At 46.6% G+C, this 9,005-nt stretch overlaps 1 non-coding gene across 1 annotated transcript; it reads left to right on the plus strand.

Moving 5' to 3' along the window:
* Positions 1-272: 272 nt before the first annotated feature.
* On the plus strand, positions 273-379 carry LOC141650728 (small nucleolar RNA R71). The gene has a single exon (XR_012546746.1). It is a non-coding gene; the product is annotated as a small nucleolar RNA R71 (small nucleolar RNA).
* Positions 380-9,005: the final 8,626 nt, after the last annotated feature.

Below are 9,005 nucleotides of genomic sequence, written 5' to 3' on the forward strand. Positions count from 1 at the left end.
CCATAGCTTGTTCAAACTTCAAGTTGATTGTGTCAATGTGAGCACTACGTTGAGCACCCAATTGAGTAACGGAGTCTACTTCATGCTTTCCTCCTCTAGTAGCCTTGTGAGGTCTACTATATTGTGAGTTATGGACCGCCATTTCCTCAATCTTGTTCCATGTTTGATTGTCATCAACTTCGGTGAACATTCCATTTGATCCCATATTGAGAATGTTCCTAGAATCTTCATATAAACCATTCCAAAATTGTTGTACCAAAAACCATTCGCTAAGTCCATGGTGAGGACATGAGCGACAAATTCCCTTAAACCGCTCCCAAGCTTCATACAAAGATTCTTCATCCCTTTACTTAAAACCCGTAATTTGAGCTCTTAGCATGTTAGTCTTTTCCGGTGGGTAGAATTTTTTGTAGAAAGCTAGAGCCAACTTCTTCCAAGAATCTATTCCAAGGGTGGCCTTATCAAGGCCCTTCAACCATTGCTTCGCGGTGCCGATTAAGGAAAAAGGAAATAAGACCCATCTAATTTTGTCTTGAGTCACGCCCGTTTGAGATATTGCATCACAATAGTCGCAAAAGGTTTCCATATGAGAATGAGGGTCTTCACTAGGCATCCCCCCAAATTGGCTCCTCTCAACTAATTGGATGAAGGCGGACTTGACAATAAAATTTCCGGTTAGATGTTGCGGTGTAGGAGTACCATATGGTAGATTCTCCTCGGTGGGTACGGAGTGTGACGAGAATTTAGGCATTGTAGGTGGATTTTGTGGAGTATTGTGTAATGGGTTCTCTTCTCCTTCTATTGCGAAAGGATTGACAAACTCACTAGTGGGTTGAACAACTTCACTAATACCTCTTAAATTCCTCCTAACAAGTCTCCTATTGTTCGTCAAGGTTCTTTCGATTTCACGGTCAAAAGGTAACAAATCACCTTGTAACCTTCTAGACATGCAAAATATCAAACAACTCGAAAACAATTAGAATAAACCTTGAGGAGTTTTACTTCCCCAAGGCGAAGAAAGACACAACTAATAACAATAAAAATAAATCTAAATCAAACAAACACCGTCCCCGGCAACGGCGCCATTTTTGATGCGAGTCCGTTTCGTGTTCACAAATTAAGATGTGGTCGTTGGGTCACGGTCGAATCAAAACACAATTTATAACTTCACAAACAACTCTACAATTAGTAAAGAGGCAAGTAAAGGTCGGATCCCAAGGGACGGGAGTTGAAATGAGATTTCTATTGAAACTAGTGATGTCTTAGGGGTGTCACAAATTGGGTTGATGTAGAAGGTCACTAAACTAAAATAGCAATGAAAATAAACTAGCGAGATGAATTAAAGGGGGTGTAAACAATTGATTAAAGGCACTAGGGTGTCGTGGGATCATAGGCGAATCATGGGACATGATCATACAAACATGTTCTCAAATTATAAGCAAGCAATTATTGTTGTGATGGATTGAGTTGAGTTATATCTTACAATCCTAGGAAAGTTTGGGTCCCGGAGCCGAATCGATTAGATTGTACAACACCTACAAGTCGACTTAATCTTCCCTACTCAACAACATGCATGGTCTAATGAGACTCGAGTTGGGTTATGTCTTACAAGTCTCATTGAAAAGATAGAAGATGATAGTAAATGCAATGATTCATAGGCTTAGCATTTCATCAAATATAACATGTGCATGAGTTGAGATCAAAACAAGCAAGCAAATAAAACATGAAAGCATATTAATTTAAGCATGAATCATTCCCCATGTTGGTTTCCCCTAATCACCCATTTAACCCTAGCTAAGAGACTACTCACTCATTATCATGTTGATCATGCTAGCAAGGTTGTCAATCATACCAACAATATGAAACATGATGAATAAATGAAAGTAATTAACAATAATTAAAAAGAGATTAAGAGATTATACCTACTAGTGATTCCAATAATAAAGCAAAGATAAAGGAAGTACTTGAATGCTTGATTGAGAGGTTGTCAATCTCCCAACAATAACCCAAATAATCTTCAATTACCCAAAATAAAGGATGAACAAAAGAGAGATTAAAGAACTAAAACTTGGATTAAAACTTGATTAATACTTGATTACAATATTAAAGAGAGATTTGATTGATATTAACTACACTAATTATTGATAAGAAGAACATGCTCCTCTAATTAGACTAATGGGGTATTTATAGTGGAAATTAGGGAGGATGCATTAGGGTTAACTAAGGGCTAAACTAGTAATTACACTTTTTAGATTGAGCAAGGATGACCCGGTATTTTTCGAGAGAAGGGCTTCTTTCTTTGTAGCTTGGAGAAGAGGAAATCGTGCTGTGCTGGAATCCGGGCGGAATAAGGTCGGGACGGGCGGAATCTGGCTTTGGAATCCGAGCGGATTCAAGGGAATCCGGTCGGATTGTGGAGGTGGAATCCGAGCGGATTAGAGAAAAGCCGCACGGATTGTGCAGCTGCGGGACGGACGGATTGGTGACAATCCGCTCGGATTGTCACTCAGCAACATATCTTCTTCTTTTCTTCCCTTTTCTTCATAAATTCCTTGGGGATTTCCTTGGGGACTCAAGGATCCTTTCTCAACATTGCTCTTCTACTATAATATGTACAAAGGCCTTCTAATCTTGTCTCTCCTTGATGCTTGGTCATTGAATTCGATCAATTTAGTCTCGTTTTGCCATGAAAATGCAAGATTCTTACTCCTTTCCTACCAAGGGATCAAAATCTCAAAGAATATGCAAAACAAAGAACTAAAGATAAGAAATGACCCAAATATGCACTAAAAAGCATGGGAACAAGGCTAATTCGGGGGCTAAATATGCGCTAATTATGGTCACATCAATACGTCGTTGGTATAGCTGGACGTTGTGCAAGGCGTTGAGTTGCCGTTCATCTAGAAGAGTGAGCTGTTCGTACCTTCGACGGGTCCATTCCGCCTCAGGGACTTGACTCTCCAGTAGAATGCGTAGAGATGGGACCTCTAACTCTACCGGTTGAACCGCCTCCATACCGTATGCTAGGTAGAAGGGTGTGGCGCCTGTCGGTGTTCGAATGGAGGTCCGGTATCCCCAGAGTGCGAAAGGGAGTTTGCTCGGCCAATCGCGGTAGTTGTCTTGCATTTTCTTGATAATGGTAACAAGAGTTTTGTTCGCTGCCTCCACCGCTCCGTTGGTTTGGGGACGGTAGGAGGATGACCGATGTCGTTTGATCTTGTATTTGTCCAGCAAAGCTTGAGTTTCCGCCCGGAAGTGAGAGCCTTGATCGCTGATGATTTCATGGGGTACCCCATATCGGCAGATGATGTTGTTTTGAATGAACTTGGCCACTTGTTTGGCGGTCAAGACTGCATATGACTGCGCTTCCACCCATTTGGTGAAGTAGTCGATGGCGACGAGGACGAAGCAACGCCCCTTGGTGCCTACCGGGTTGACTTTCCCGATGATGTCGATGCCCCAGGTTGAGAAAGGCCGGGGTGATGTCATGGTGTATAAAAGGGATGGTGGTATATGTTGTATGTTGGCGAAGATTTGGCAATTGTGGCAATGTTTGACGTAGTTACGGCAATCGGCTTCCATGGTTGTCCAGTAGTAACCTAGCCGCATGATTTTCCATGTAAGCATCATTGCACTCATGTGAGGGCAACATTCTCCGTCGTGAACCTCTCCCATGACTTTCTTGGCTTTGTGATGGTCAATGCAAAGGAGGAGAATTCCTTGGGGTGTTCTTTTGTAGAGCTGATTTTGGTTTATCACGAATTGTGATGCAAGTAAGCGGATGGCTCTTTGTCCTCTTTGATCAGAGTTGGGAGGGAATTCGTTTTTGGTTTTGTAATTGAGGATGGCTTGGTACCAAGGTTCATCATGGCTTTCCTCGTCGTCGATAATGGCACAAATGTGAGCTGGCTCGCTCCGTCTCTCGACACAAAGGGGCATCGATGTCATGTCGTCAGGTATGTTGACGAGTGCGGCAAGTTTTGCCAGGGCATCAGCAAATTGATTTTCCTCTCGCGACAAGTGGAAGTAGTCGACTTGGTCGAAGAACTCGGCCTCTTGATTGATCTTTGCTCGGTAGGGAGCTAAGTTGTCAGATCGGATTTTCCATGATCCGGATACCTGATTGATGATGAGTGAGGAATCGCCATGGACCCTCAGTCTCTTGATGCCAAGTGTGATGGCTGCTTGTAGGCCGATGAGACATGCTTCATATTCAGCGGCGTTTTTTGTGACGGCGAAGTCTAGCTTGACCGAGATCGGAACATGTTCTCCCTCTGGCGATATTAGAAGGATTCCTACCCCGAAACCTCTCAGATTAGATGCGCCATCAAAGTATAGGTCCCATGCGTCGGAGTCGGCACAAAGGATGTCTTCGTCAGGAAGTGACCAAGTGTCGGTCGTTGGATCCTCGTTGACGGGATTTTCTGCTAGGAAATCGGCGACCGCTCTTCCCTTGATAACCTTGAGAGGTACAAACTTGAGATCGAATTCAGACAGCATGAGTGTCCACCTAGACAGCCTTCCGTTTAGTACGGGTTTTTCGAAGATGTACTTAACCGGGTCCATCTTGGAGTAGATGTGGACCGAGTAGTTGAGCATGTAATGCCGCAGCTTCTTTGTTGACCATACTAGGGCAAGGCATGTCTTTTCCAGTTGGGTATACCTCGTCTCGTACTCAATGAACTTTTTGCTGATGTAGTAGATGGCTCGCTCCTCGTTGCCAACTGTTTGTGCTAGCATCGCTCCCATGGCCGTGTCGATGTGATCAGTGCATGGGGACATAGGAATCCCCGGTTGAGGTGGCATGAGGACAGGAGGTTTTGATAGGATTTCTTTTATCCTGTCGAATGCCTTCTGACAGTCGTCGTCCCAATCGGTGTGATCGGAGGCGCGAAGCTTCTTGAATATCGGTTCACAAATCATAGTGAGCTTGGCGATGAACCGGTGATGTCTTGGACCCGACCGAGAAATCCCGAATCTCCTTCTCGTTCTTAGGCCGAGGCATTTGTGGAAGGGCTTTGATTTTGGTTGGATCAATCTCAATACCTTTTTTTTGACATGTCCCAAGAGTTTTCCGGAGGTGACCCCGAATGCACACTTCTGAGGATTTAGTCGCATGTTATATTTCCGCAGACGAGCGAAGAATTTCCGGAGGGCATTGATGTGGCCGTCCCGTTCTTTTGATTTGACGATCATGTCATGGACATATACCTCTACCTCCTTGTGCATCATATCATGTAGGAGAGTGGTAGCGGTTCTTTGATAGGTCGCTCCGGCGTTGATGAGGCCGAAAGGCATGACCGTGTAGCAATATGTACCCCACTGTGTAGTGAACGCAGTTTTGTGCATGTCCTCCTCGGCCATTTTAATGGTTGTACCCGCATACCCGTCCATGAATGATAGGAGAGCATGTTCGGCGGTGTTGTCCACCAGAATGTCAACATGTGGCAAAGGTAAGTCGTCCTTTGGACTTGCCTTGTTCAGATCCCTGAAGTCGACGCAAACCCGAATTCGTCCGTCTTTCTTTGGTACTAGCACAATGTTGGCCACCCAGTCAGAGTATTCAGACACTTTGATGAACCCAGCCTTGAACTGTTTGTCCACTTCTTCCTTGATTTTTAGGGCCCATTCAGAACGCATTCGGCGTAGCTTCATTTCACGAGTTTAGCCGGGTTGATGGGTATCCCGGTGCTCTGCAATTTCTGTCAATCCCGGGCATATCTCTCGTAAGACCAGGAGAACACGTCCTTGTATTCGTGGAGGAGGTCAATGAACTGTTGTCTTTCCGAGGGGTCCAGGGTTGTCCCTATCCTAAGTTCTTGAGGTGTATTGTCGGTTCCTACGTTAATAGGCTCGGTTTCCTCAATGATGGGGGTTCTGTTTCCCGTTTGTCAAGTTCCTTTGGCTAAGTGAGGTGGGTAGTACTCAAGTCAAATTCCTCATAATCATTCCAGAATTGTATTGCAGTTAAAATGAGACGAGTCATAAGCAAACTTAGCGTTCATTAAGTTGACACGAGCGAAAAGCTCGGAAAGGACAGACATCTCGTGGTTAGTCAGAGGTGACACGACAGAAGAAGTGGCCCTTGGAACAGGCTCCAGGTTGTCACCTTTCATTGATGTGGGGGTGACCTTAGTAGACTCAGCCTCTGAATCAGCCACGACTTTGTGATAAAACAGTGGGAAGGGGACCTTGACCGGGACATCCGGAGTGTTAGGAGCTATAACGGACTCGACTCGACTCGGACTCGGCCCGATCCTTCTTCACTTTCCTCCTTGAACATATGGCCTTCTCCAGTTGTGATCTTGAGAATGCGGCCTTGGCGTTCGGTCCACTTGACGGTCTTCCTCCGGCCACTGGGTGGCTTTCTCCGGTCGATATCGGAGATCAAGGCGATTGGATCAAACTGATTGTCTTTCAGGGCGATGTTGATGATGTCCTCATAATCGAGGCGTTTGATGTTATCTTCCCCAAAGAGTAGTGTGACAGCTTGTCCGTCGAGGCATGGTGACGGTTTGGACTAAGTTGATGCGGCTTCGATGTTGTCGGGGATAAAGTAGCAGTCCTGGAAGACTTCTACTCCCGGGTATCTAGCCTTCACCACAGAGTCATAGATAGGCTCCGGAAAGCCGTGGTAGAGTTTGGACTCTCCCTCGGGGACAAAGTATCCGTTGAGAGTCAGGTGGTAGGGATGGAGGGTGACTCCGTGCTTCTTGCGTTTCCGGATTAGGAGGTTCATCTCCTGGATATCTTCGTGAGTAGGTTCGTACCCCAGTCCAAAGGGAATGTTGGGGACCTTAGCCTGTTTCAGGGGAGGCAATGGGTCCTTTAGTGGATTGAGCGGCAAACCCGGGAAATAACCCTGGCGCATCATGATACTGTTGATCGTGAGGCTGGCGAACGGGTCACATCCAGAGGTTGTTAGTTCATCAGTTATGGCGTTCACGGCTTGGAAACCCCACATTTCATTGTTGTCTTCCTCAATGGCTTGGGAGGCTACCCCTCTTCTCATGACTGCTTTGATTGGGGAAGCAGGGATCGTGATTGTTTTCCCGTTGAAGGGGACCCTGATCTTTTGGTGAAGCGTTGAGGTGACCGCCTTGACGGCGTGAATCCAGGGACGTCCCGGGAGCATGTTGAAGGATGCGTCGATGTCGACCACTTTGAAACTGGTTTGTCTTTCTAGTGGCCCGATTGCGACGGCTAGAGTGATAAGCCCAGCGACCTTGCGACGAGTGCCGTCGTAGGTGCGTACTCCTTGATTCGTTGGGATTAGATCAGATTCCTTAATACCCAGCCTGTGGGCAGTTTTGAGAGGAATGACATTCACGGCGGAACCGTCATCCACGAGGACCATTGGTATGTTCTTTTGGAGGCATTGCACAGTGATGTACAGGGCCAGGTTATGGTTGGCTCCGAACAGGGGGATATCCTCGTCGGAGAAGACGACCGGGTTACTCAGATCAGGGGCGTCTCTTGTCATGTGTGCCACTATTTCTTCTGGGGAAGAGGTGGAGAGCACGGTTAATTTTCCCAAGGCCTGCAGTAAGGCCTGTCAGTGCTCAAAAGACGTTGCGATCAATTGCCAGATAGAGATTTCGGCCTTTGCTTTCTGGAGCTGTTTCAGGATTGAGTTCTCGGGAGCCTTTGGTTGAGTGTCCACCTCTGGGACGATTTGGTCATTCGTTGTTGGAACGACCGCGGGGTTGCTCGGATTCTGATAGGGACGTCCGGACCGGGTGAGATGTCCGATTTCCTTCGTCCGCTTCTCCTTTCCTGGGACGACATAGACATCCTCAACATCATCCCGCCATATGCTGTTAATTTCAGGGTCTCGAGGATACCTCGGAGGGGTATTCCTCGGTGGGTAGTTCTTGTGGGGAATATTTTTGTGAGGGCGATTTTTGTGACGGTAGTTATTTTGAGAGTAGTTCTCGTGAAGGTGGTTATTTTGAGGGTGATTTTCGTGGGGCCTATGCCAGAATGGTCGCGGGAGCAATCCATTCTGGGGTGGGTAGTTTTGAATTCTTGGGGAATCCTCCCTCGGACGTGGTGTCGGGGGATTGAAGATGAGTCGACGGTAGGCGTCGTCGAGTCGGGTGATTCTCTCAGAAAGGCTGGCAATGGCCTCTTCAACTTGCTGAAACATAATGAGCATAGAGGCAGCACTGAATACGAACACTCCATCTGAAAGGTCCTTTTCCAGAACATTCACCTCATCGTCAATTGGCAGGATGAGATGAGAGCAGTCTAGGGTCGGCCCATCGTCAAAGATGGCGTGAATTCCCAGAGGATTCGTCTTGTTGTTTGGCTTAGCTGGTGGGGGTATAGGCAAATCTCCCTTCTCAATCATGTCTTGAATGAGGTGCTTGAGTTTGAAGCAATTTTCGGTATTATGCCCTTTCCCTCGATGATACTGGCAGTAGGCGTTGGGGTTTCAAAATCGGGATTTCTTGGCGTCGGCCGGGTCCGGGGTGGGCCCGATCGGTTGTAGCTTCCCTTGGTCCATAAGCCTTTTCAAGGCGCTCGCATAAGTTGACCCTATGTTGGTGAACACTCTCTGGGGGCGTTCAATTTTCTTGGCAGATGGTTCGATGAGGTTCACCTCATCAATCTTGTTTGTCTGACCGTAAGGGCGAGATCCGGTTGAGGTGGATCCTTGATAACCCCTGCCTGTGGTCTTTTCTAAGACACCCTTTCGGTGGTCGTCCTCAATACGTGTCCCTAGAATCTGCAGATCTTGAAAAGTTTTGATATTTTGATACCTCAGCAGGTTGGCATAAACCGGGCGGAGGTTGTTGACAAATTTTTCCACCAGAGTTGACTCACTCGGCCATCGACCAACCGAGTACTCACCCTCCTCCAACGGGTTAGGAACTCGGTGAATCCCTCCTTGTCGTTTTAGGTTAACACCTCGAGAGTACGGGTGTTGGCCTGGATCTCGACATTGTCGGCATACTGTTTGGTAAACTCAACTGCGATCTCATCCCAGGTGGTAAGGTTTT

The sequence above is a fragment of the Silene latifolia genome, chromosome 3, assembly GCF_048544455.1.
Source record: "Silene latifolia isolate original U9 population chromosome 3, ASM4854445v1, whole genome shotgun sequence".
NCBI classification, from domain to species: Eukaryota; Viridiplantae; Streptophyta; class Magnoliopsida; order Caryophyllales; family Caryophyllaceae; genus Silene; species Silene latifolia.